Below are 27,936 nucleotides of genomic sequence, written 5' to 3'. Positions count from 1 at the left end.
ATATTGGGAGGAGAAAGGGAGAAATTGAATGGGGCAAATTATCTCTCATAAAAGAGGCAAGCAAAAGACTTATTAGTGGAGGGATAAAGAGGGGAGGTGAGAGAAAAACATGAGGTCTACTCTCATCACATTCCACTAAAGGAAAGAATAAAATGCACACTCATTTTGATAGGAAAACCTATCTCACAATACAGGAGAGTGGGGGACAAGGGCACAAGCAGGGTGGGGGGGAGGATAGAGGGGAGGGCATGGGGAGGAGAATGCAATCCGAGGTCGACACTCATGGGGAGGGAAAGGATCATAAGAGAATAGAAGTAATGGGGGACAGGATAGGATGGAGGGAAATATAGTTAGTCCTATACAACACAACTAGTATGGAAATCATTTGCAAAACTACACAGATTTGGCCTATAATGAATTGCTTGTCTTCCAAAGGGAAGGGGTGGAGAGGGAGGGAGCTAAAGAAGTTGGAACTCAAAGTGTTAGGATCAGCTGTAATGTTCTTACCACTAGGAAATAAGAAATACAGGTTAAGGGGTAAAGAAAGCTATCTGGCCCTACAGGACAAAAGAGAAGACGGAGACAAGGGCAGGGAGGGATGATAGAAGAAAGAGTAGATTGGTCACAGGGGCAATTAGAATGCTTGGGTTTGGCGGGGGGAGGGGATAAAAAGGGAGAAAATTTGTAACCCAAAATTTTGTGAAAATGAATGTTAAAAATTAAATAAATAAATTTAAAAAAAAAGAAATTGTATATATTTATGGTATTAAAAGATAAAATATGTTGATATTATACAAAACTATATGTATATTTTATGCATTTCTGAGTTTCTAAACTTTTTATATGTCATCTGTGGCTTCTGCAAAACTCCCCGCAAATTCCCATTTAATTTCTTATGCTGACCTGTAATATATCGAAACCACAATGGAGAAAGCCAAGATATGGAAGGGATAACTATGTATGTCTTGTTTACACATAATTGTTTGCATGTTGCCTCCCCATTAGATTGGGGGCTCTTTGAGATAAAGACACATTTTTGTCTTTCTTTGTATCTGCAGTACTCAGTACGGTGTCTGTCATATAGTAAACCTTTAATAAATGCTTGATGAGTAAGTGATGGTGGTAGATGGAAAGACTTTTGGCTATTGGGAGCAAGGAGTATTCCCAGCTACTCACCAGAGCAGTAATTTGGGGAATATGAGTGAAGGATAGCAAAGAATGAAGTGCCATCTAGGTGGGACTCAGGTTTCGATGTGTCCCAGAAGATGGAAGGAATAAGAAAAGTTCTAAAATTAAAGGAAGTTTGTTAATTATAGGGTGGGAGTTCCAGAGGGCACAGTGGAAAGGATAGGCAGATGGGCAGGTTGTAGAATATTGTGAGATAGGAGTGAAGAAAGCAAGGATGACGAATTGGATAGTTAGGATTGGGGGGAGGTATTTGTTCTTTGGTAAACTAGAGTTCAGTGTTGAGATAAAGAATAAGAGATGGTAGGAATAAAAGTTAATCATTGGGAAATGAATTGAGGCAGAATATCTGTGGGTGAGAGGGGATATACTGATGAAGTCCACTGATTAGGTTCAAGATCTCCCCTCAAGCCCAAGACCCTCACAGTCTCCCTACAGCCCTCAACAATTTCAGTCTCCTAGAAACCCTCCTGAGTCCAAGAGTTATAGAGCAGCTCAAAAGAGTAGCAGGACTTTGTTTCCATAGCATGAGCCTTAATCCAGAACAATTTTAATCTTTGACTATTTAAATCTGATTCCCTTGAAAACTATTTCCAAAGTACTGTCACAAAGTGGAACTGGTTCCAATGACAAGGGCTCTTAGCTTCAATTCCTAAGCATGATGTATCCAATGGCCTCATATTCTAAAGAACATCTCAAAAAGCTTAAGGGTGAGGTCTAAGGAATAACCTAAGAATAAGACTATGACACTTGATTCCTTAGCACTGCTATATTTATTATAGTATTGGAGGGAAAGGGCAGATAATTAAATAATATGTAACATAACTTAACACATTAATGGGTTTCAAGACAAAGTGATATGTGAAGTAAAAGAAAGATCCTTACTGTTGGGAGATTAGGCAAGGCTTTGTGGAGGATATACCATTTGGGTTGGGTTTTAAAGGATGGTTAGGAATTCAGCGAGCAAAGAAAAGTATGAAAGTATATTTCAAACAAAGAGCAATGAGGTAGGAAAGTAGAGGACATATTCTAGTTTGGCTGGTTAGATCTACCCTAACTCCAGGTCCAACATTTTTTTGACTATACCATTTATGTCCTGTGAGATAAAAGTATAAAAGTAGGGTAGGATTAAACTGCCTTGAATAGCAGGCAAAGGAATCTGAACTTGATTCTATAGGAAGCAGGCAGACAGTGAGGATTGTTGAGCAAAGGAATGAAAAGATGTGTGTGTGTAAGGAATATTAATCTGGCAATTACAGGAAGTGTGGATTGGAGTGAGAAGGTAATAGAAGTGGAAAATCCTGTTAGGAAGATATTTCTTTTTTTAGTCCTGGCAGGTGCTAATGAGCACTAGGATCATAGCAGTAAGAATAAAGAGGAGGGGACAGATGCCAAAGACATTGCAGAGGTAAAATCAACAGTTCTTGGTGATTGATTGGGCTTGAGAACTAAAGAGCATGAGAAGAGGGAGAGGAGTCAAAGATAATATCAGAGTTTTGAACACTGGAAATTGAACCATTGTCAGAATTAAGGAAGTTAGAAGGAGAAGAAGTTTGAGTGTGAAAGGTAAGGTATCTGTTTTCAGACATGTTGAATTTGAGTTTGGACACTAAGAGAAGATTTTCTTAAGTAGAGGGAGATTCAGTTTGGAATTCAGAAAAAAAGGTAAATACTAGCAAAACAGGTTTAGGGGCTATCTGCAAGGAAGTATTCATTGAAGCTGTAGGAAGTAATGTTTTATGATCCAGATCTGGGATTTGTCAGTGCAGTGAGCTGCCATGGTGAGCAAATTCTCTATACCAATGCAAATCTTCACGGCTTACTTAGTACTGGGAGTTTAAGTGACTTGTCCAGAGTTACACAGCCAATATGAATTACAGGGAGGACTCAGATCTTCCTAAGTCAGAGACTAGCTCTACTACTTATAGTGCCTCTCATAGAGGGGAGGGAAGAGGATTATTAATTTCTTTTTCACATGCTTCAGTTTCCCCCTATGAAAGCAGGAGATGGTGGAGTAGCTGGCATCCTGGAAGAAAAGACCTCTTATTTTTTTGAGTTGAGACATAATATAACTAACTTTTACATAGAACTTTAAGAACTGAAAAGTGACTTCCTCATAAAACCCTATGACTGCAAGTAGTACAGGTATAATTTTTCCAATTTCATAAATCAGGAAACTAAAACTCTGAGAGAAGTGTTTTGCCAATGTTCACACAGATAGTAGGTGTCTGAGACGAGAGTTGAGTCAGAGTTCACTGACTTTAAGTTTTACATTCTTTCTATTCCACTATGCTAGGGGAAGAATGTGATGGCCTCTGAAAGTGCTCCATCCAGGATTCCAAAGAGAATAGCCAAAGGCATATCAAAGGATTCCAAATAGACTTTTAGCTCAGTTAGCCACATAACTTTGTCCTTTTGTAATCCTCCCACCTTATGGCCTAAGCCAAAACCCCCAGGAAGAGGGAGTGTTTGGGAAATACTGGGTGTACATGTTGGGCGACATTCAAATAATCATTGAACAACAGATATACAGTTACTCAATTTGTATCTTGTTTCTCTTGGCTTTGGTTTCTTGATATCAGCTCAGGAATTTGCACTCTGATTAGTTGTTTGTGCTTTTTTTTTTTTAAATTAGAGAAAGAGGGAGAGAGGAAAAAATCTTTCCCAACTGTTGGAAAGAAGGGGGAAAACAACAAATTTATCATCAGTTAGGCAAGGAGGGAGATCTTCAGTTTCTTAGTGTCTTTAGAGGGTATTCTTGTCATTAACTCAATTATGTCATTGCATTGTCATTTCTCTTTCTTCTTGTGTATACTGCCCAACTGGAAAACAATGGAGACAGAAATAGTCCTAGCCTGGGTCCCCGGCTGAGACTGTCTTTACAGAAGTAGGTGGGTATTTCTAGAATCAACCTTCCAACAAACTTGAATGGTATTCTTACTACATTACACTCAACCCTTGTCCTTTCTTCCAGATTTTCAACCTACTCCAATTTATATTGCAGTCCCAGCTAAATGTCTTTGTAGCTTTGAAAGACCTATACAATCTGGCCCCAATCCACTTTTCCAGCCTCTTTTGACATTATTCTTCCTCCCATATTCTGCCATTCAGCCTTCTCCTTGTCCCTCACATAGGATGCCCTGTCACCTGCCCTGTGCCTTGGCTCCTGCTGTCCATCATGCCTGGGAAAGCCCTTCTTACCTCTGCCTTGTAATAGAGCCCATTGTTTCTTGTAAAACTCAGCTCAAGCACTATCTTCTTTATGAAGCCTTTCCAGATACTAGATTCCTGCTAGAACCTTCTCTCCCAGACTATCTTGCATTTCCTTACTTTGTATGTATTTATTCCCTTTATATTTATGTTAAACAGATTTTTTATATGTATTTGTTGATTCCCTCATTGAAATGTAAGCTCCTTATAAGTAGGAATTATTTAATTATTGGTATTTATATCCCCAATGCCTTATATGCACAAATGCTTGTCACATAGTAGGTGCTTCGTAGGAAGCAGCTGGATGGCTCAGTAGATAGAGCACTAGGTCTGGAGTCAGGAGAACTTGAGTTAAAATCCAGCCTTAGATGCTTACTAACTGTGACAGTGGACAAGTCATTTAACCTATATTTCCCTTAATCCATTAGAGAAGGAAATGGCAATCCACTCCATTGTTTTTGCCAAGAGCACCCCTTGGACATGTTAGCCATGGGGTCATGAAGATTCAAACACTACTGAACATGTGCTTAATAAATACTTGTTAATTGATTAATGGTCTTCTCATGGCTCTCAAAATCCTTACCTTTACCTTTCTTCCTACTGTTCCCATAGTGCTAATGCCCAACCTGGATCACTCTTACTAACTGCCTTTTCTACTCTTATTCTTGGGCCCCTCAGCAAGCCTGGATACTGGTGTAGCCCATTCCAGAGTCAGCCTCTCTAACTTCACCTAAACCCTTACACCTACTTCCTAATTCCTTTACACAATTCTCAACAACTTCCTCAAATACTTCTCACAGAAATTGTTCCTTAAAATCTCTCATCCACTTCTATTCCCTCATTCTCAACCAATGACATCCCACCATACATAACCATACCTCTTCTTCTTCACATAGAAGTGTTATACCATTATAATGGATGATTATTCTGGTCCCTTAAAGTAAATACTTCTTATAAAAAACAATCTGTTTGTGGTTAAATGGAACTAGAGTACAGAGAACTTCTCTGCAGTTGGGGGAATTCTGGTGGTAAGGAATGGAACCATTTGTACAGAGCCTAGATACCTCTAATCCCTTAGGGTACCAGAGAACACTGGAGGAGAGTGTGATGTAATCTCTGAGTTTGAGGCAGTAGGATGCTAACTAGTTGGTGTTATAGAGTTGGAAGTGTGCAAGAAATCACAAAGGTAATCTAGCCTAATTCATATCTGAGCAGGAACCTACTCTACAATATTCTCATCAAGTGGTTATTTGTCTTTTGCTTAAATATCACCAGTCATGGGTGATACATGGGTTACCACTTCCAGAGGTAATGTATTCCACTTTTAGACATTTCTAATCATTTGGAAATTTTTTCTTACATTGAAGCAAAATCTGACTCATTGAACATTCCCATCACTACTCTAATTTCTGCACTCCATGGCTAAGCAGAACAAATTTAATCTCTCTTACAAAGAACAGTCCTTCAAATACTTGAAAGCAGTTGTCATGCCCCCTTAAGTCTCCTGTTCCCCCTGGTAAATATCTCTAGTTTCTTCAGCTGATCCTTCAGACATGGCCTCTACTCTTTTTCCTATCCTTATTGTGTTTGTTTGTATATGTTCCAGTCTGTTAACATCTTTCTAAAAATGTGGTGCCTAGAACAAACATAATACTCCAGTTACATTCTGACCAAGACAAAGTACAGTGGCACTATCAAGTTACAATGAGTTCTATACATCATGTCTTATTTTTAAAAAAAGATAAATTTCAATTGATATCATTTTAAAAAACTATTACCTACATTTCCTAATGTGTAATTCCAAATTGCCCTCCATAATGTTTGTACCAACTCACAGATCCACCAACGGCAAATTATGTGCCTTCTGTGATATTCAGTGGCAGAAAAGACAAAATGAAAATGAGAATTGATAATGACCAAGCTTGGAACTGGACAAAAATGCATTTCCCTTCTTTTGTTATAAGGTGGGGTAAGGTGGATAGAGAACATTGCACATGCTATCAGACACAATCTATAGGTTGATTAGTTTTGCTGAGCTGCTGTTTTTCTTCTTTTAAAAAAATCTTTGTTTCAAGAGATAGATTTCTGGGTAGAGAAGGGAGAAGGAAATATTTGGTAGTCAATGGGATATAAAAATAAAAGAAATCAATAAAAATGATATAACTTTAAAAAAATATACAGAAAAGAGAGTTAAGTTCTGTCTTCTCTCAGTTTTCTCTCATCATTGTCCCATCCCTTCTTTGATCTTCCCCAACACAGTTTAAAATGGTCCTTTTGTTATTATTAATTTTTATCACTAGCCTCAGGTCATTCTTTTAGCGTTACTGATATTAACTGACTTTGTTTCTCTCTATCCTGTGGATGAGTTCCTTGTATATCCATATCCATATCTATCTCTGTAAATAGTTCCCCTTTCTTCTTTGTCAGAATTATTTGAATAAGCAGAATTTCATCCTTAAGAGTATCCCATTTTTTTAATGTCTTCATTAACAATGTCTTCAAAATCCACTCATTCAATCTAGGATGCTTATTTGGCTATAAGATGGAGTTGTCAGTCCCCACCAAAGCTCCTATTGTTTCTTTTTTTGGCAACATTTCTTCTCACTGGTCAGAATCCAGTCTAAAATGGTAGTTCATCTTATTGCTTCTTCCACTTTTTTGGGAACAAACACTGTGATAAACATCTTACAAATTTCATCTCACAAGAGCCTCAAAATAGCCCTGTGAAATAGGTGCTATTGTGAATTCCATTTTACAGTTGAAGAAACTGAGGCAAACAGAGGTTAAGTAACTTGGGAATTGTCATACAGCCAGTAAGCATCTGAAGCCAGATTTAAATTCAGATCTTCCTGACTCCAGGTCAAAAACTTTATCTACTGTACCACTTAGCTGCCTCTTTTGAAGAATGAATTGATCATTCAGGTAAATCAATATTTTATTGACTTCTATGCTCTCAGCAGATGCTCATATAGTAGAATTCCTCATCACTACCATATCATACCTGCTCATTATGTTCTTCATCCATTTCCTCCTTTTGGCTAATAAATTTCAGTACAATCTCACCTCAGTGTCACTTCCTTTTCTCTCTCCATTAATCCTCATATTGATGTTCTTTACCCTGCTACTCTACTCTGGTTCATGGACTTCTTCCCTGGGGCATATCTTTTAATATATAATCTTATTCCATAGTTCTTTAACCTAATATGTTACTTTTGAATAAAGTATGTCCTTCCACAGCAATATTCTAGCCATAAGTCAAATTCCATCAAATTATATTGATATCCTTAAGTCTATTTGCTTTCTTGCTTGCACATCTGTTGTTTGTCTTATTACATATAGTTTGTAAATCAATGTCTAGTCAACTGAGGGCATGGTTTATTGCTGCCTGTGTTCTTGACTATTATGTCTTGTGAATTAATGGTTTTCTAATTAATAATAGATCATATTTATACAATACTTTAAGAATGACTTCCTTGGGGGGCGGGGGACAGAGGCAAGAAGGTGGAGTAGAAACAGAAACTTGCTAGAGCTCTCCGCCCAAGCACAGCTAAATACCTATAAAAAATTACTCTAAAAATATTCTGGAGCTTGCAGAACCCACAGAATGACAGAGTGAAGCAAATCTCCAACCCAAGACAGCCTAAAAGGTCAACAGGAAGCATCTATCAAGCTGCACTGGGAGCAGAGTGCACTCCAGCATGGGCCATGCTGGCACAGACAGGACCTGGGCAGGTCTGGGTGGAGGGGGAGAATGAGTCTCTGGTGGTTTCCTGTGGCATTTTCCAGACTTCACAACCCCAAAATGCTGAGGACAAATTGGAAGATCAGTGGAAAAAACCTGTGGGACCTGTATGAGAGAGTAGAGTTGTCTGGTCACAGACAGAGGCAGAGGGAATGGAGGAGCTCATGGCTGCCACAGTAGCAGGGGCATCAGTAGCAGATGTTTCTGGAACTCTAGGCCCACAGATTGTGGGGGTAATCGAGCAGCTGACAGTTTAACCCCCATCCCTACTGGAAGCAGAGAACTACCTTGACAAAGAGCTCAAAAGTTAAGTAAATGGCTGGGGAAATGAGCAAAAACTGGGAAAAGAATCAGACTATAGAATTTTGCTTTGGTGACTAGGAAAAGCAAAATATACAAACAAAAGAAGACAACAAAAATCAAAGCTCCTACATCCAAAGCCTCCAAGAAAACTATGAATTGGTCTCAGGTCATGGAAGAGTTCAAAAAGGATTTTGAAAATCAAGTAAGAGAAGTAGAGCAAAAATTAGGAAGAGAAATGACAGTGATGCAAGAAAATCATGAAAAACTAGTCAACTACTTGCTAAAGGGGACCCCACAAATGCTGAAGAAAATAACAACTTAAAAAATAGACTAACCCAAATGGCCAAAAAAGATCCAAAAAGCCAATGAGGAGAATAATACTTTAAAAAGCAGGATTGGCCAAATGGAAAAGGAGGTCCAAAAGCTCACTGAAGAAAATAATTTCTTCAAAATTAGAATGGAGCAAGTGGAAACTAGTGACTATGTGAAAAATCAAGAAATTATAAAACAAAACCAAAGGAATGAAAAATTAGCAGATATTGTGAAATGTCTCAATGGAAAAACAACTTACCTGGAAAATAGATCCAGGAGAGACAATTTAAAAATTATTGGACTTCCTGAAAGCCATGATCAAAAAAAGAGCCTAGACATCATCTTTCAAGAAATTATTAAGGAAAACTGCCCTAGATATTCTAGAATCAGAGGGTAAAATAGAATCTACCAATTGCCTTCTGAAAGAGATCCCAAAAGGAAAACTCCTAGGAATATTGTAGCCAAATTCCAGAGCTCCCATGTCAAGGAAAAAATATTGCAAGCAACCAGAAAGAAACAATTCAAGTATTGTGAAAACATAATAAGGATAGAATAAGATCTAGCAGTTTCTACATTAACGGATCACAGGGCTTGGAATGTCATATTCCAGAGGCAAAGGAGCTAGGATTAAAACCAAGAATCACCTACCTAGAAAAACTGAGTATAGTACTTCAGGGAGGAAAATGGTCATTCAATGAAATAGAGGACTTTCAAATATTCCTGATGAAAACCAGAACTGAATAGAAAATTTGACTTTCAAACACCAGAAGCAAGAGAAGCATGAAAAGGTAAACAGGAAAGAGAAATCATAAGGGACTTGATAAGCTGAACTGCTTGCATTCTTACATGGAAAGATAATATTGGTAACTCTTGAGACTTTTCTCAGTGCTAGGGTTGTTGAAGGGATTATATACATATAGACAGAGGGCACAGAGTGAGTTGAATATGAAGGTATGATATCTAAAAAAATAAAATTAAGGGTTAGGATAGTAATATATTGGGAGAAAGAGAAAGGGAGAAATAAAATGGGGTAAATTATCTCTCACATAAAAGAGACAAGAAAAAGCTTTTTCAATGGAGGGGAAGAGGGGCTAGGTGAGAGGGAATGAGTGAACCTTACTCTCATCAGATTTGGCTTAAGGAGGGAATAACATGCAACTCAATTTGGTATGAAAATCTATCTTACACTATAGGAAAGTAGGGAAGAAGGGGATAAGCAAGGGGTGGGGGGATGGGAGGGCAAATGGGAGGAGGGGGTAATTAGAAGTCAATACTTTTGAGGAGGACAGGGTCAAAAGGGAGAATAGAATAAAGGGGGGCAGGATAGGATGGAGGGAAATATAGTGCATCTTTCACATCATGACAGTTATAGAAGTGTTTTGCATGACTATACATGTATAACCTATATCAAATTGTATGCCTTCTCAGTGGGGATGGGTGGGGAGAAAAGTTGAAACTCAAAGTTTTAAAAAAAGAATGTTAAAAATTGTTTTTACATGCAACTGGGAAATAAGACATATAGGCAATTCGATATAGAAATCTATCTTGCCCTACAGGAAAATAGAGGGGAACGGAATGAGAGAAGAGAGAGGTGTGATAGAAGGGAAGGCAGATTGGGGGAAGGGGTAATAGGAATGCACAATGCCTTGGAGTGGGTAGAGGAGAAAGATGGGGAGAATATTTGGAACTCAAAATCTTGTGGAAGTGAATGTTGAAAACTAAAAATAAATAAATTAAGAAAACTTTAAAAATTTAATTAAAAAAGACTGTACTTGCTTCAAAATAACTAGGTTGAGGGAAAAAATTTGAAACGCAAAGTTTTATAAATGAATGTTAGAAATTGTTTTTACATGTAACTGGGGAAAAATAAAATACTAAATAAAAACTTTAAAAAAAACTATGTTATACTCATTTCAAGGATGAGGAAACTGAGGCACAGAAAAGTAAAATTATTTCCCCTCTATCATATAGCAGGAATACAATCTGGCATTCAAAACCAAGTTTTTCCTGGTAGTCTTTCCACTGTGCCACACTATTTCTTCATTGATATTTTTCCTATGGAACAATTATTATTTTCTCTGGCTTCTGGTTTGGCAGGAAAGATAGATACAGTTATCTATGTAGAAATATGTATACATCTATAGATCTGTCTATCTGCCGAATCTGATGTGTGAGAAAATAATGTTACTCTCTCTCTCTCTCTTTCTCTCTCTCTCTTTCACACACACACACACACACACACACACACACACACACACACACACATACACACACACATGCAAACACACACATCCATATATATATATATATAAAATATATTTCTCTCTCTTTTACTTACCATTTAAAATCTTTTACATTTAATTTTAAGTATCCAAGATATATATATATATATTTGCTGGCCTACACTAGCTATACTTCCTTCTTCCCTAAGCTCTTTAAGCAATCCTTATATCTTAAACCATATTAAAAACAATCCCTAACATAGACCCTGTCCTCTCAGCCAGCTGTTCACTCCTCAGATCTGGCTCTTTTTAGGTCACTGTTTTCAGTTGGCAACAATAATGAAAACATCACCCAAACTACTCAGTTGTTTAGTTTCTTGTCTTGGACTTTATAATCCCTGGCAATTCCCCCAGGATTCCTTCTGTCAACCTGATTTGTCCTTGAGTGAACTGCCATGAGTCTACTTAACTAGTCTGCAGCAGCCCCATCATTCTATAGCTACATGTTCTAGGCACGCAGCATGACTCCCTGTCGTTTTTGTAAGGCTGACGCATCACCAATGTGGTATTTTGCCACAGGAAGCTGCCAAGCACCAAGACCCATCTCTTATACCTCTCTGCAGCCCTGGGAGACCCCTGCCCTGCTGTAAATCCTCATCGTCATTCAATGCAGCATAAGATCCTGTTCCCTCTTCGGTGGGTCCATCATCCTCTATGGGAAGAGCCTTGGAGCTATTATATAAATCTGAGATTCAATGGTTCTTCTTCCCTTCTTTGTCTGTATCACATTCTTACACCCTTTACTTTCCTGATGTAGGTTAAGCTTCTGCTCTACCATTTCAGAATGCTTTTAAACCCCTCCCCAACCCAAAGTTTGGGTTCCACAGAGTATCATGTTTTCTATTAGCACCAAGATGTGTGGGTCTGAGCAGCTACTTAAAGTGCTTATATCTGTGAAGTGAGCAGAACCAAGAGATCGTTGTACACAGTAACATCAATATTGTAATCTTGATCAACTGTGAAAGATTTAGCTGCTCTTATCAATACAGGGAACCACAATTATGTCAGAAGACTCTTGCTATCTGCCTCCAGAGAGAGAACTGATGAACTAACTCTGAGTGCAAATTGAAATATAATTTTTTCAATCTTTATTTTTCATGGTTTTTAAAAATTTTGTAACATGGCTAATATGAAAATATGTTTTGCATGATTTCACATGTATAATTAATATATCACTTACCTTCTCAATAGATAGGGAAGGGACTGGAGGGAGAATGAATTTGAAACTCAAAATTTTTTAAAATGTTAAAAATAAACAATTTTAAGAAAAGACTAATAAAAACAATTTTAAAAAGAAAAAACAAAGTGCTTTATCTGCTAACCCAACCAGGGTGGCACCCAATGCTTGTAATGCCACCTCACTTCTACTACGTAGTCACAGGCAATTGTCCAACAACTCCCAAGCTCTTTTTATTACTTGATGTTTTCCCTTGCTCCTGTTATGTTTTTTAGTAGTTTCAGTCATGTTCGACTCTGTGGCCCCATTTGCGGTTTTCTTGGCAAAGATACTGGTGTGGTTTGACATTCCTTCTCCAGTTCATTTTACAGCTGAGGAAACTGAGGCAAACAAGGTTTAAGTGACTTGCCCAGGGTCACACAGTTAGTAAATGTCTGAGGTCACATTTGAACTCAAGTCTTTTTGACTCTAAGGATCTGCCCTTTTTCCACTGTGCCCCTTAGCTGCCCTGTTATTTTTTAGGGGTGTGGATACCATCAAGGCTAGTTTCTTGATCTTAAATTCACAAGATTATGTCAGATGATCAGATGACAGTGTCAGGTGACTGCATGTTTTCAAGTTCAAGGTACCAAGTTCAAGTCCCAAGTCATACTGGTCTGTTTTCCTGGTCCATTGCTACTCAAGGCTTCCATACTAAACTGGCTAAAATATCCTGTACAGACTCTTGAACTCCAAGATTTGTAGAACTTGCAGTCCTGGCTCAAGGAATATGCTCCTTGCAACTAGACTTGAAAAAGACAAATCAGAACCCTCAGGCTGATGCTTGGGACCCATCTTCCCTTACTGGATGGTGACATCTGCTGAAAAGGAATGAGTCCTTCACCTCTAGACAGGAATGCCAGAAGAGTCAGACCAACTTCAGTCAGGAATTAAAGACAGCCAGTTCCAGACAGCCACTGGAAAAAGCCAGCTTTCTACTATGTGGTGGGTCACCAGCAAATGTTCATGCATGTTCCAGGTCTCCTGTCTGCTAGGAGTAGGTCCCAAGTATCTCCTACATGGGTGATACCATTTCAGGTTGTTTGGAAATGTGCCAAACCATTCTATATACATACTAGGAGCAACCTCAGCTAAATAACTTCCAACCTATGGTATGTAAAATGAATCAAGGTGGGTCAGGGTCAAGAAATAAGGTTAAGTCAAGAAATTCTTTTTGATTGGTTGCTTTTTGCCTCACCTCTAGGGTATATTGGCCTTAGGAAGGGACTTAGGTTGGGAATGGCAAAGGAGACATCTGGTTAAGGCTTCTTCCTTTTGTGCCTTATTCCCCTTTCCTTTACCCCTCTGACCTGGTTCAGTTTTCTAATTAAGAGGCATAATGAAGCCCTTCAGTGATGTCAGAACTCCCTGGTTTCCCTGTTGACTCACTCAAGTTGACAAGAATACATACTCAGGCCCTGTGTCCATAGGAGGTTGAGATAAAAAACAAGGATTCTTTTTATACTAGGGACTAATTTACAGAATTCATCAGAACAATATTCAAACTAGTAGAGATCATCTTTCTTTTCCTTTGCCATGTTGGAGGACTGATCATTTTTCCTTCAGATTCCAGAGACAGAAGTTTCACAAACGTCTGTATACAGTTTAGTGACTTTTCAGGCATAGCTCTCCAAACTGCTTTCTAAAATGGATGAACCGCTCATGGGGTCAGTTTCATTTGTCAATTTCATTTTTTCTTTCATTAAAGAGTTTATTTAATCTACAACTGAATGAGTAATTCTTTTGGGTTACTCAAAATTGTGAAAGAGATAAGACTCTTAGTGGAATGGGTGTGAACATAAACCAATAAGTGATTAATTGTTGTTTGGAATATGAGTGAGACAAGCAACTCAGGCTAAAGTAATAAAAGAAAAGACTGAGAGATACAGGACTCAGGCAGCTTCTACCTACATATATGCAAAGGGACTGAAAAGAAACATAGGACCTAGAACATCTAAATCCTACTTATGCATGCTTAATTCCTCTTTCACTCTGAGATTACCTTTCATTTATACTGTATATATCTTGTAGGAATGTATGAGATGTTCAGGGAAGACTGGAACCTGTGGTGTGAGGGCTTGTCAAGACCTTTCTAGAGCTGCTCACCCACCTTTGGTGTCCACCTACCATCCCGCTCTCATCTGTGGCTCCAAGTAGCTATAACATGCACAGTGGCCACTCCTGCAGATGGGCTAAACTAGGTTGAGGTTAACTAACAGGCTTCAAACCCATCAGTGAGTTAGGGGGATGTCTACCCCAAGCAGGTAAAGACTTTCCCTGGCAGAATGGGCATATGAGAACAATTTGTTCCAATGGCCATGAAAGCAACTGAAGCAGGTGCTGTGGAGGCTTAGAGCTTAGTCAGACATCGAAGGCACTGCATCCTCACCCATTGCCAGTGCTCTTGACTTTTCTCCTGCCACTGGACTTCAATGACTATGGAAGAAAGAGTGAGACTGAAAACTCTGTGCAACTCTGTCTCAATTAAATCCAATTCACAATCCAGTCAAGATGTTATCTTGCTATGTGATTGGTCCTCTTCAAAAAGGTTGCTGTTGTTGTTGTGTTTGTCCTTTGTTCTGGAAGAGGACTATGACATCAAGATGATGACATGACTTGCAGCTGACTTTGATTTGAGTGAGGGAGGGCTGTGCAAGGTCACCAACCTCAATTTCTTCTCCTGAGACTGACTGTAGATGGCCCAGGATGCAATGTGAGACCCTGGCCATTTTAGGCTAGGGTCTTATCAGATTCTCACTTTGAGTGAGATACACCCATTCAATGAATAGGCCTCTTTAAATCCTTCAAAAAGAAAGAGCAAATGTACAACACATATCTTGTACATATATAGTTGTTAGCAAGTTGTTACCTCTATTAAATTTGAATTCCTTGAGGGCAGGAGCTCTGTGCACACGTGTGTGTGTGTGTGTGTGTGCGTGTGTTTATGTGTTTATGTGTGTGTGCGTTTGGCCTCTTTGTATTCCCCGAGCTTAGCATAATGTCTGGCATATAGTAAGAGTTTAATAAAAAAAAATGCTTGTTGACTGACTGAATGAATAATTGTAGCTTAGGGGCTTGGAGCGCTATCTTGTGGTCAATCTAGATATAGCTCCCCTAGTAGTACCCTTCCAACTCCAGTATTATTACCGGATTACAAAAGCAGAGTCCTATAAAAGTCGGTCAAAGTTCATTCTGTTAAAGGGAAGCAACATTGTCTCATTTACATTATTTTAGTAATTGTGTGTGTATGCGCACATATATTTACACATACCTATGTGTGTGTGTGTGTACATTTCTCATTTTTAGCTCAATGGCTAGCCCATAGTAAGCTTAATAAATGCTTTATGGCATCTATCTTATCTACTTTCTTTGCCTCAGTTCCTTTAAGTTTTCCCAAATTTTTATTAATTCCTCATATCTTTAATTTCTTATAGTGTAATAATATTTTGTTACACTGATTTACCACAATTTTTTTTCATGCACTCTCCTGTCCATGGGTACTCATTTTCTTGCCAGGTGTTATGTTCCCATGAAAAATGCTACTATGGCTGTTTTGACATATGTATATAGTACCTTTATTTCTGTCATTGAGCTCTTTGTGGGTATATGGTTAGTAGTGAGATTACTGTGTCAAAGAGTATGAACAGTTAAATAACTTTTCTTGTACAATTCCAAACTATTTTCTAGAATACTCATAGATTTTTTTATTGATAAGAGAAAATTGGTACCCAAGTTGATGGCTGTTAATTTACGGTACAGTGGAAAGAGACCTTGTACTAGAGTAAAGAAGACCTCAAATTTCACCTCTGAACCTTATTAACAACATGACCTTGCCCAAGTTGCATTACAGGCTGTGGTCTCTTCATCTATAAAACGAAGGTATTAGATTAGAGAGTCTTGGAAGGGAGTTCCTTTCTAGATCAATTTTTGGTATTTGAAGTCAGAAAACACTTATTAAACACCCATTATAATTTTTTTCTATCATTTTATGTTTCCCCTCGTTGATCTTGAAAATTAATCCCAATTTAATACAAATGTATAAATAGAACCTTTATCGGATTGCATGCCATCTTGGGGCGTGCAATTTGTTTTTTTTAACATTTGTGTTTTAAAATTTTCGAGTTCTAAATTCTCTCTCTTCCCCCTTCCACTAAGAATGCAAGCAATTGGATAGAGGTAATACATGTGCAGTCATGCACAACATTTCCAAGTTAGTCATGTCATGAAAGAAAACACAGACAAAAAAATCCCCAAGAGAAATAAAGTAAAGAAAAAGTATGCTTCTATCTGCATTCAGATTCCATCAATTGTTTCTCTGGAGATGGATAACATTTTTAATTGTAAGTCCTTCAGAATTGCCTTGAATCACTGTATTGCTGAGAATAACTAAGTTTTTCACAACTGATCATCGTACAGTATTGCTGTTGCTGCATATAGTGTTCTTCTGGTTCTGCTCACTTCACCTTGGATTCGTTCATGTAAATCTTTCCAGGTTTTTCTGAGAGCAGCCTCCTCATCATTTCTTATAACACAACAGTATTCTATTATAATCATTTACCACAACTTCTTCAGCCATTTCCCAATTGATAGACATTCCCTCAATTTCTAATTTTTTGCCACACTAAAAGAGCTACTATAAATATTTATGTACAAATAGATCTTTTGCCCTTTTAAAAAATATTTGTTTGGAATACAGACTTCATAGTGGTATTGTTGGACCAAAAGGTATGCACAGTTTTGTAGCTCTTTGGATATAGTTCCCAAATTGTTCTACAGAATTATTGAATCAGTCTACAACTTCACCAACAGTATTAGTGTCTTAATTTTCCCATATCCTTTTCAACCTTTGTCTTTTTCCTTTTCTGTCATATTAACCAATCTGATAGGTGTAGAGTAATAGCTCAGAGTGTTTTTAATTTGCATTCCTCTAATAAATAGTGATTGAGAGTATTTTTTATATGACTATGGATAGCTCTAATTATTTTATCTGTAAACCATCTGTTCCTATCCTTTGACCACTTATCAATTAAGGAATGATCTTATTCCTATAAATTTGACTCAGTTCTCTATATATTTGAGAAATTATATCTTTATCAGAGAAACATGCTGTAAAATTTTTCACAGTTATGATTACTATGTATTTCCCTCCATGCTGTTTGCTCCTTGTTTATCCTATTCTCTCTCCTTGAACCCTGTTCATTCTCAAAAGTGTTTTGCTTTTGACTTTTACCTCCTCCCATCTGCCCACCCTTCTATCTCTTCCCCCCCTCTTCTCTTATTCCCTTCCTACTTTTCTGTAGGGCAAGATAGATTTCTATACTCAACTGCGTAAGAAATTGTCTCTTTGAGCCAATTCTGATAAGAATAAGGTTCACATACTCACCACTACCTCCCTGACCTCCCATCCTTCACTCTACTGTAAAATCTCTTTCATGTCAGACAATTTACCCCATTCTACCTCTCCCTTTCCCCTTCTCTTTCTCACCCCTTAATTTTTTTTAGATAATTATCCCATCATATTCAGCTCACCTGTCTGTCTATACTCCCTCTAACTGCTTTAATAATGAAAAAGGTTTTAGGAGTTACAAGTATCATTTCCCATGTAGGAATATAAACAGTTTAACCTTATTGAATCCCATATAATTTCCCTTTCCTATTTACCTTTTAATGCTCCTCTTGAACCTTGTATTTGAAAGTCAGAATTTCTATTCAACTCTGTTCTCTTCATCAGGAATGCTCCAAAATCCTCTATTTCATTGAATATTCATTTCTTCTTTGAAGAATTATACTGAGTTTTGCTGGGTAGTTGATTCTTGGTTGTAATCTTAGCTCTTTTGCCTTCCAGAATACCATTTTCCAAGTCCTTTGATTCTTTTTTTTTTAATTTAACTTTTAACATTTATTTTCACAAAATTTGGGGTTACAAATTTTCTCCCCTTTTATCCCCTCCCTCCACCAAACCCAAGCATTCTAATTGCCCTTGTGACCAATCTGCTCTCTCTTCTATCCTCCCTCACTGCCCTTGTCTCCGTCTTCTCTTTTGTCCTGTAGGGCCAGATAGCTTTCTTTACCCCTTAACCTGTATTTCTTATTTCCTAGTGGTAAGAACATTACAGCTGATCCTAACACTTTGAGTTCCAACTTCTTTAGCTCCCTCCCTCTCCACCCCTTCCCTTTGGAAGACAAGCAATTCATTATAGGCCAAATCTGTGTAGTTTTGCAAATGATTTCCATACTAGTTGTGTTGTATAGGACTAACTATATTTCCCTCCATCCTATCCTGTCCCCCATTACTTCTATTCTCTTATGATCCTTTCCCTCCCCATGAGTGTCGACCTCGGATTGCATTCTCCTCCCCATGCCCTCCCCTCTATCCTCCCCCCCACCCTGCTTGTGCCCTTGTCCCCCACTCTCCTGTATTGTGAGATAGGTTTTCCTATCAAAATGAGTGTGCATTTTATTCTTTCCTTTAGTAGAATGTGATGAGAGTAGACCTCATGTTTTTCTCTCACCTCCCCTCTTTATCCCTCCACTAATAAGTCTTTTGCTTGCCTCTTTTATGAGAGATAATTTGCCCCATTCAATTTCTCCCTTTCTCCTCCCAATATTTCTCTCTCACTGCTTGAATTCATTTTTTTTTTAAGATAGGATCCCATCCTCTTCAATTCACTCTGTGCACTCTGTCTCTATGTATGTGTGCGTGTGTGCATGTGTGTGTGTGTACTCCCACCCAGTACCCAAATGCTGAAATGTTTCAAGAGTTACAAATATTGTCTTTCCATGTAGGAATGTAAACAGTTCAACTTTAGTAAGTCCCTTATGACTTCTCTTTGCTGTTCACCTTTTCATGCTTCTCTTCATTCTTGTGTTTGAAAGTCAAATTTTCTTTTCAGCTCTGGTCTTTTCATCAAGAAAATTTGAAAATCCTCTATTTCATTGAAAGACCATTTTTTCCCCTGAAGTATTATACTCAGTTTTGCTGGGTAGGTGATTCTTGGTTTTAGTCCTAGTTCCTTTGACTTCTGGAATATCCTATTCCATGCCCTTTGATCCCTTAATGTAGAGGCTGCTAGATCTTGTGTTATCCTGATTGTATTTCCACAATACTTGAATTGTTTCTTTCTAGCTGCTTGCAATATTTTCTCCTTGACCTGGGAATTCTGGAATTTGGCCACAATGTTCCTAGGAGTTTCTCTTTTTGGATCTCTTTCATGCGGTGTTCTGTGGATTCCTTGGATATTTATTTTGCCCTCTGGTTCTAGAATCTCAGGGCAGTTTTCCTTGATAATTTCATGGAAGATGATGTCTAGGCTCTTCTTTTGATCATGGTTTTCAGGTAGTCCCAAAATTTTTACATTGTCTCTCCTGAATCTATTTTCCAGGTCAGTTGTTTTTCCAATGAGATATTTCACATTATCTTCCATTTTTCCATTCTTCTCTCTTTGTTCTGTGATATCTGTCTTTCTCACAAAGTCCTTAGCCTCCATCTGAGCCATTCTAGTTTTGAAAGAACTATTTTCTTCAGTGAGCTTTTGAGTCTCCTTTTCCATTTGGCTAATTCTGCTTTTGAAAGCATTCTTCTCCTCATTGGCTTTTTGAACCTCTTTTGCCAATTGAGTTAGGCTAGTTTTCAAGGTGTTAATTTCTTCAACATTTTTTTGGTTCTCCTTTAGCAGGGAGCTGATCTGCTTTTCATGCTTTTCTTTCATCCCTCTCATTTCTCTTCCCAGTTTTTCCTCCACCTCTCTAACTTGATTTTCAAAATTCTTTTTGAGCTCTTCCATGGCCTGAGCCCATTGGGTGGGCTGGGACACAGAAGCCTTGACTTCTGAATTTTTTTCTGATGGTAAGCATTGTTCTTCCTCATCAGAAAGGAAGGGAGGAAATGTCTGTTCTCCAAGAAAGTAGCCTTCAATAGTTTTATTTCTTTTCCCTTTTCTGGGCATTCTCCCCAGCCATTGACTTGACCTCTGAATATTCTCCTCACACCCACCTCGCCTCCTGGTCCTCCCAGCCAGCGTTTGGGGACTGAGATTCAAATGCTGCTTCCCGCCTTAGGGCTTTTGGCGGGGGCAGGGCTGCTATTCAGCGTGAGAATTAAGTTCAGGTGGTCAGGTCGGGGCAGGGCCACCTCTCAGGCTCAGTTCCCTCAGGAGGTTTATGTACAGACCTTCCACAATGGATCCAGGCTCCCGCCAGCTTGGGGAGCCCCTGTCTGCAGCCGCCTCTCAGCTTCTATCTCCCGGGGGGGCCCGAGCCATGGGGGCACCCCACTCCCCTCTCGACCCGCCAAAGAGACTCTCTCACCAACCCCCGTCACCTGTGGGTGGAGGGGCTTGTGCCACCGCTGGAGATCCCGTCCCCGTAGCCCACTCGGATCTTTTCCTCACGGTGTTGTGGCCGCTGCAGGGCTGCCCTCTGCTCCCAGTCCCGGCACCCAGTCCGCAGCGCGAAGGGCCCCCCGCGAGAGGTTTGCAGGTCTCTCCGCAACAGAAATCTCCCTCGCTCCAATATTCCGTGGCCTCTGGGTGCAGAATTCACCGTGAGTTGGTCCCCTCTAGCTGTTCTGTGGGTTGTGGGTTCGGAGCTATGTGTATGTGCGTCTTTCTACTCCTCCATCTTGGCTCCGCCCCCCCTTTGATTCTTTAATGTACAAATTGTTACATATTGTATTATCCTGATTGTGGTTCCATAATATTTGAATTGTTTCTTTTTGGCTGTGTGCAATATTTTCTCCTTGACCTGAGAGCTCTGAAATTTGGCTGTAATATTCCTGAGTGTTTTCATTTTGGTATCCTTTTCAGGAGATGATCATTAAATTCTTTCTGTTTCTATTTTACTCATTGTTTCTAGAATATCAGGGCAGTTTTCCTTGATAACTTCTTGAAAGATGATATCTAGGTTCTTTTTTTTTAATCATGGCTTTCACCTAGTCCAATAATTCTAAAATTATCTTGCCTGGATCTATTTTCCAGGTCAGCTGTTTTTCCAAAGAAATATTTCATATTTTTTTCATTCTTGTGATTTTGTTTCATTTTTTCTTTTTCATTTATTTATTTATTTATTTATTATTTTTTTTAAATTATTTTTTAATGTTTAACAATCACTGCCATACAATTGAGATTTTATCCCTCCCCACACGTACCCTCTACTACCCCCCTCCCTCCCCACGACTGCATACAGTTCTGTATAGGTTCTACATATACTTTCCTATTGAGTACATTTTCACTATAGTCATGCTATGTAGTCGGACTAAAATAAATGGAAGAAATCATATGACAAATCAAAACATGATACACAAAAACATACACATACACAAACATGATCTGCTACATTCTGCGAATGACTTCCATATTTCTTTCTCTGAGTGTGGAAGGCATTTTGCCTTAGAGAACCACCATTGGGATTTTATTTTATTTTTTTTAATAAGTTCTTGCGTTATTACAAAATTCCAAGTCTACCAGAAAAAACTCTCGCACACTGTGGTCGTTGCTGTGCACAAAGGTCTCCTGGTTCTGCTCCTTTAACTCAGCATCAGGTCATATAAGTCCTTCCAGGCCTCTCTGAAGTCTTCTGGTTCATCATTTCTTATGGCACAATAGTACTCCATTACATTCATATACCATAATTTATTCAGCCATTCCCCAATTGATAGACATCCCCTTGACTTCCAGTTTTTGGCAACTACAAAAAGTGCTGCTATAAATATTTTTGTACATGTGGGACCCTTTCCCATTTTTATGATCTCTTGGGGATACAGTCCTAGTAGTGATATTGCTGGGTCAAAGGGTATGCACATTTTTGTAGCCCTTTGGGCATAGTTCCAAATTGCTCTCCAGAATGGTTGGATTTCATTTTTTCTTGATGTCTTGTGGAATCATTAGCTTCCACCTGCACAATTCTAATTTTTAAGGAATTATTTTCTTCAGTTAGCTTTTGTACCATCTTTTTCATTTGACCAATTCTGCTTTTTAAGGAGTTCTTCACTGAATTTTTGTGCCTCTTTTATCATTTGGCCTATTCTGTTTTTTAAGGAGTTATTTTATTCATTACTTTTTGGTGCCTTCCTTACCAAGCTATTGACTCTTTTGCCATGATTTTCTTGTATCACTCTCATTTCTCTTCCCAGTTTTTCCTGTACCTCTCTTACTTAATTTTTAAAATCCTTTTTGAGCTCTTTCATGGCCTGAGACCAAGTCACATTTTTCTCTGAGGCTTTGGATGTATGAGTTTTGACTTTGTTGTCTTCTTCTGACTTTGTGTTTTGATCTTTCTTGCAACCATGGTAACTTTCTAGAGTCAGGATCTTTTTCTGTTGCTTGCTCATTTGCCCAGCTTATTTCTTGGCTTCTAACTCTCTGCTAAAGTGGAGCTCTGCTTCTGGAGCAGAGAGGGCACTGTTCCAAGTTTCAGGTTTGTTGTGCAGATGTTTTTAGAGATAATTCTGGAAACCTGTAAGTTTTTGGTTCTTCCAAGGTATTATGACCTAGGGAGAGGTGTGTTTACTATTCTTCTGGTCCATACACTGGTCTGTGAGTGACCATAAGCACTCTTTTCTGCTCTGGAACTGGGACCAGGGTTCCAGTTCCCCTGTAACCATAAGCTCTGGTATGCTAGTACTCCTCCTCTCCCTGGGACTGAGACTCAGGACTGTGATCCAGATCCAAGTGTGGACAATGAAACAGAGTCCTGTCCCCAGTGCCAACAAAGGGACCTCTGTAATCTCTTTCTGACAAGTTTTCTAACCTCCTTATTGTCTGTGGGCTGAGAGGTCCAGAAACTGCTATTGCCATCCTTGATTTAGAAAACCCCAAGGCCTATACTACTGAGTTGCATGGACGCAGCCTGTGCTGCTCTCCACTTTCACTTCAGTGTGACATACCTTTTCTGCCAATCTTCTAGGTTGTCTTGGGCTGGAAAATTGTGGTTTCTTTTGTGGTTTCTGTGACTCCAGAATTTGTTTTGGAGCATTGTTTAAAGTTGTTTGGAGGGGTTTAGGGGAGAGCTCAGCCGAGTCTCTGCCTTTTTCTCTGCCATCTTGGCTCTGCCCTCTTCAGTGCCATTTTTCACTCCCTTACATATTATATTAAGTACTGATATGTTGGGGACTAAATGTAATCTGCTATCATCCATAATGAAAATTCACTGTTGAAATTCTATTAAATCTACTCTATTTTATATTTGTTATCTCCTAGTTTCATCTATAAATAAATGCTTCTGAGAGAATCTGACTGAGTTGGGTTCCAAGCCAAGTTTCCTGCTCACTTGTTTTTTATTTCCCATGCTTTCCACTGTTTTGTGAGGCCATCTGTTCATAATGATTTCCGAAATGTAAATGAAAATACTACCTAAGCTGAACTCAGATGGCCAATATTAAACTCAAAGGAGAGATGACTAATGGATGTTGAATGTGGCAAATATAGATAGACATAGTTGCTTTTTATTGATATTATCAAGAACAATGATGAGAGAACCTCCACAAACATCATATTAAGATGTCTCATTGTGGTATGGGGGGGACCCTAAGTTCTTAAGGTCTATATAACTTAAAAGAAAGCTCTGTCAAGCTAAATAGGTTTCAACTATGGCTGCAATGATAACCTGGACCTGATATCTAGGGAACAGTCCCACTAAGGAGAGGTTTATCACCAGTAGAATGTCCATTAGATAATACATTCTTTAGCTATGGTAAGTCATGAAACAAAAAAAAAATACAAATTGGCCCTCAATCCTTTGTAGGAGAAAGATATGTGGGATGGGAGCCAAAACCAAGGGTGGGAAGAAGAAGGAAGAGAGGGGTAATAGTGATGATGATGATGAGAAACTTTCATTTGATTCTCCCAGGTACATTCAGTTGTTTTCTCCCTAGATGATCTGTTCTACTCTTCTCCTATCTTTCACTAGATAGAAACATTCAATTCATTCATTCAACAACCATTTACTTCAGTAGTTGCAGACGACAGTATTATGAGATCACCACAAGAAAAACAAAAATGAAACAAGATCTCTGCCCTGGGGGAACCTTTAAATCTTGAAGGGAGATGTGAGACTTTTATGAATGTACTAATTATATGTAATAGGATCTTGGATGGGAGGGTGGAGTAACTATTCTCCACTAATCCTTTATGCTCTATAGATGGTGGGATCTTGGGAAATTGAAGGAGATTGTGTTTGTCTTCACCCAAAGGAGCAAGATGCAAGAAGAAAGATGTCTGGAGGCTGTAGCAATAGAGCTGGAAGGAAACAAACAATAGGTGGGAAAGAATAATGGGCCTGAGACCTGACTGGGTTTATACCCTTGAAGTAAATACTTAGCAGATCTGTGTCACACAGGAAAAATACAAAGTCGAGTTCTCATGGGCATTATGTTAGAGTTGGATGCAGGGGTTAGGGGAAATCCCAGTCCCTAGAACAGCCAAAGCATCTCTGGGAACATTCTTCCACCCCTGAGAGAAAACATCACCTGGAGGAAGGATTAGGGTATAGACTCATTTGAGTAAGGTAGCAAAAGATGGGGTAATACAACTGAAATTCTGTTAGAGAAGCTAAGATAACCAACTTTTGGCTTGCCTCTTGGCTGCTTGGCACCATCTACTGGGAGCTGAGAAGAATTTCTGGAAGAGTGACATGAAGTGCGCAACACAACCAATAGACAGCTGTATCCATTGCATACTATGGGAGGCTGAACTTCTACTGGTTCAGAGGTGGGTATTGTCCAAACTGTCAATCAAATAGTCACTCCCTACGTGCCAGCTAGATGCTGAGAATATAAATAAACTCAAAGAGTTTATATTCAGAGGTAAATAAGTACAGGCTATATACACAATAAATATATGATGAATTCATGGTGACACCAAAACCCAAGGTAATAGGGAAAGATCCCTTGAAGAAAGTAGGCTTGAGATGAGCCTTGAAGGAAGGGAGGGTTCCAAGAACTGGAGGTAAGGAGTAAGAACATTTTAGACACTGAAGGCAACTTATACAAAGAGAGATGAGACATGGCATTTCCTGCATGTTGAACAAAAAGCAAGTCATTGAGATTGCTTCTGAGTTAAGTTCCTTTTCTCTAACTAAATGGCTATCCCCTACATGCAGCTTTGGCAGTCTTCTTCATTTTCTAATTGATTTTCTCTCCATCAGGATTTTGGTCCAGAATCTTTTGATGTGGTTCTTCCTCTGGGGCAACTGTCCAACCCCAGCTGGTTTCATTCCTTGGCTGTCTTACACTCCTTCCTCCTTTCCGATTGGTAATTCAACTAGTCCCCTACGGGCATCAGGTAGTTGAGATAACACTGTTTTTGTAGGGCTCTGGTAACTCTGTGGGACTACTTTGGCTACTTCTTAACTACTTGGTGTGGAGACCACTATCAGTCCATCATCTGGTATGTTTCAGACTTGTATGTTCCATAGAAGGACTCTATCCCTTCTACTTTAAGACAATAAACTTGGACATCATGCCACGCTTTGTTTTTCTCAGTGTTAGGTAGGAGGGTATTGGCAAATATTTAACAACTTGCTCTTAGGGCAACAAAATGTACATGTGACACACTTTTAACTTGTGCTATTCACATGTTCTCTATCACTTTATCAAGTTTAAGGAATCAACAAAACAATAGATTGAGCCATGATTTGTTCCTTTTGCCAATTCCCAAAGTGTAAGTATGTAATTGAGCATGTAACAATTGGTTCTTACAAGCCAGTTCAAACAAACCCCTGATGCTAGATATTAGGCCTTTCTCAACTTCTTTCTCAAGTGACTTACTGGTTGTGAATTTTTAGATGTCCTCCCTCTTCTGACACCTCCAAACACATTTTAAACTAAATTTTATTATAAATTTATTTATTAATTATTTAACATTTATTTATTTAATTATATGCAAACATATTTATTTATATATGTAATTAATTAAACTTAAAATTAATTATTTATTATAAATTTGTTATAAATAAAAATAAAATTTATTATAATTTTCATTTATTAAGTATTTCCCCTCCCTCCCACCATTATTTCATTGGGAAAAAAACCCCAAAACTTTCCTTTTACAAAATATTTGATTTGCTTAGTCAAGCAAATCAAATTCCAACATTGGCTGTATCCAAAAATGTTCTGCATTTTTTTGTTCATCACTTCTTTTTCAAGAGGTGGATAACATTCTTCATCTTCAGTCCTCTAGAATCATGGTTGATCACTATGTTGATCAGAGTTCTTTCAAAATCGTTAATTTTTACAATATTGATGTTAGAATACAAATTGGTCTGCTGGTTCTAATCACTTCCCTCTGCATCAGCAAATTCAAATCTTATGAGCTTTCCCTGACACCACCTTTTCATTATTTCTTACAACATAATAGGAAAACATTAGATTAATATTACTATCATTTCAGTTCAGCCATTCCCTGACAGATGGATACCTCTTAGTTTCCAACTCTTTACTACTACAAAAAGAGCTGCTCTCAATATTTTGTTAGATATAGGATATTTTCTTCTTTTTAAAATTTTGGGGGTAAAGGTCCAGAAGTGGCATTTTTGGGCCAAAGGGCTTCATTTCTAAATAGTTTCCAATCTGGCTGTACCAATTCACAGTTCTACCAATGATGTATTGATGTGCCTCTTTTGCCATAGCCCCTCCAGCATTTGTCATTTTCTTTTTTTGCCAACTTTGCCAGTCTTATGGGCACAAGGTATAATCTCAGAGTTATTTTAATTTAAGTTTCTTTAATTATTAGTGATCTGGAGCATTTTCATATGGCTGTAGAAAGTTTGGATTTCTTCCTGCCAATAACACCTATTCATATCATTTGATCATTTATCAGTTGGTGAATGGCTCTTATTTTTAATTTTTTGAATCACTCAGTTGGTCAAACAAGCATTTATTTAGCACATGCTATGTTAAGCATGGAGATACAAAAAAATACAAAAAACAGCTCCTGCACATGTGATGGGGAGATAACATAACAAAACAGCAACAACAATCCTCAAGCCCCTAACAAACCAAAACTGAGTACAAACAATGTATATACAATTTAGAGGTGGCACTAGCATGAAGTAGGACAAGAAAAGACTTCTTGCAAAAAGGTAGGACTTTAGATGAGATTTTAAGAAAGTTAGGAGATCCAGGAGACTGGGATGAGAAGGGACAGAATTCCAGGCTTGGGGATACACCAATGAAAATACTCAGAGCTGGCAGATGGGATGTCATTTGCAAGGACAACAAGCAGGCCAGTTTCACTGGATCTTAGAGTATGTGGAAGGGAGTAAAATGTAAGATTTTGAAGGCAGAGGGGAGCTAGATTATGAAGGTCTTTAAAAGCTGAACAGGATTTTACGTGATCCTGAAGATGATAGGAAGCTGCTGGAGTTTATTAGATAGGGGAGGGATAACATAGTCAGACTTTGACTTTAAGAAGATCAAGAGACTTGAAAACTCTACGTTTGGGTAGTAGCAGTGTCAGAGAAGAAAAGGGAGCATATATGAGAGATGTTATGAAGGCAGAAATAAAAGGAGCTGACAACTGATTGGATATGGAGAGTGAGAGTGAGAAGTCAAAAAATATATGTAGGTTGTCAGCCTGAATGACTGCAAGGATAATGGTAGCCTTGACAAAAATAAAGAATTTAGGAAGAAAGGAGTTGGTTGGGATGGGTAGTAAAGTAGGTAATTAATTTAGTTTTGAACATGTTGAGTT

At 38.5% G+C, this 27,936-nt stretch overlaps 1 long non-coding RNA gene across 3 annotated transcripts in view; it reads left to right on the top strand.

Annotated features, from left to right (window-relative positions):
- Positions 1–27,936, top strand: part of LOC140527701 (uncharacterized) — a 66,247-nt gene that overhangs the window by 19,199 nt on the left and 19,112 nt on the right. The gene's annotated exons all lie outside the window — the stretch shown is intronic.

The sequence above is a fragment of the Notamacropus eugenii genome, chromosome 2, assembly GCF_028372415.1.
Source record: "Notamacropus eugenii isolate mMacEug1 chromosome 2, mMacEug1.pri_v2, whole genome shotgun sequence".
NCBI lineage: Eukaryota > Metazoa > Chordata > Mammalia > Diprotodontia > Macropodidae > Notamacropus > Notamacropus eugenii.
Note: the sequence above shows the minus strand (reverse complement) of the source record. Positions and strands in the feature narration are given on the sequence as shown.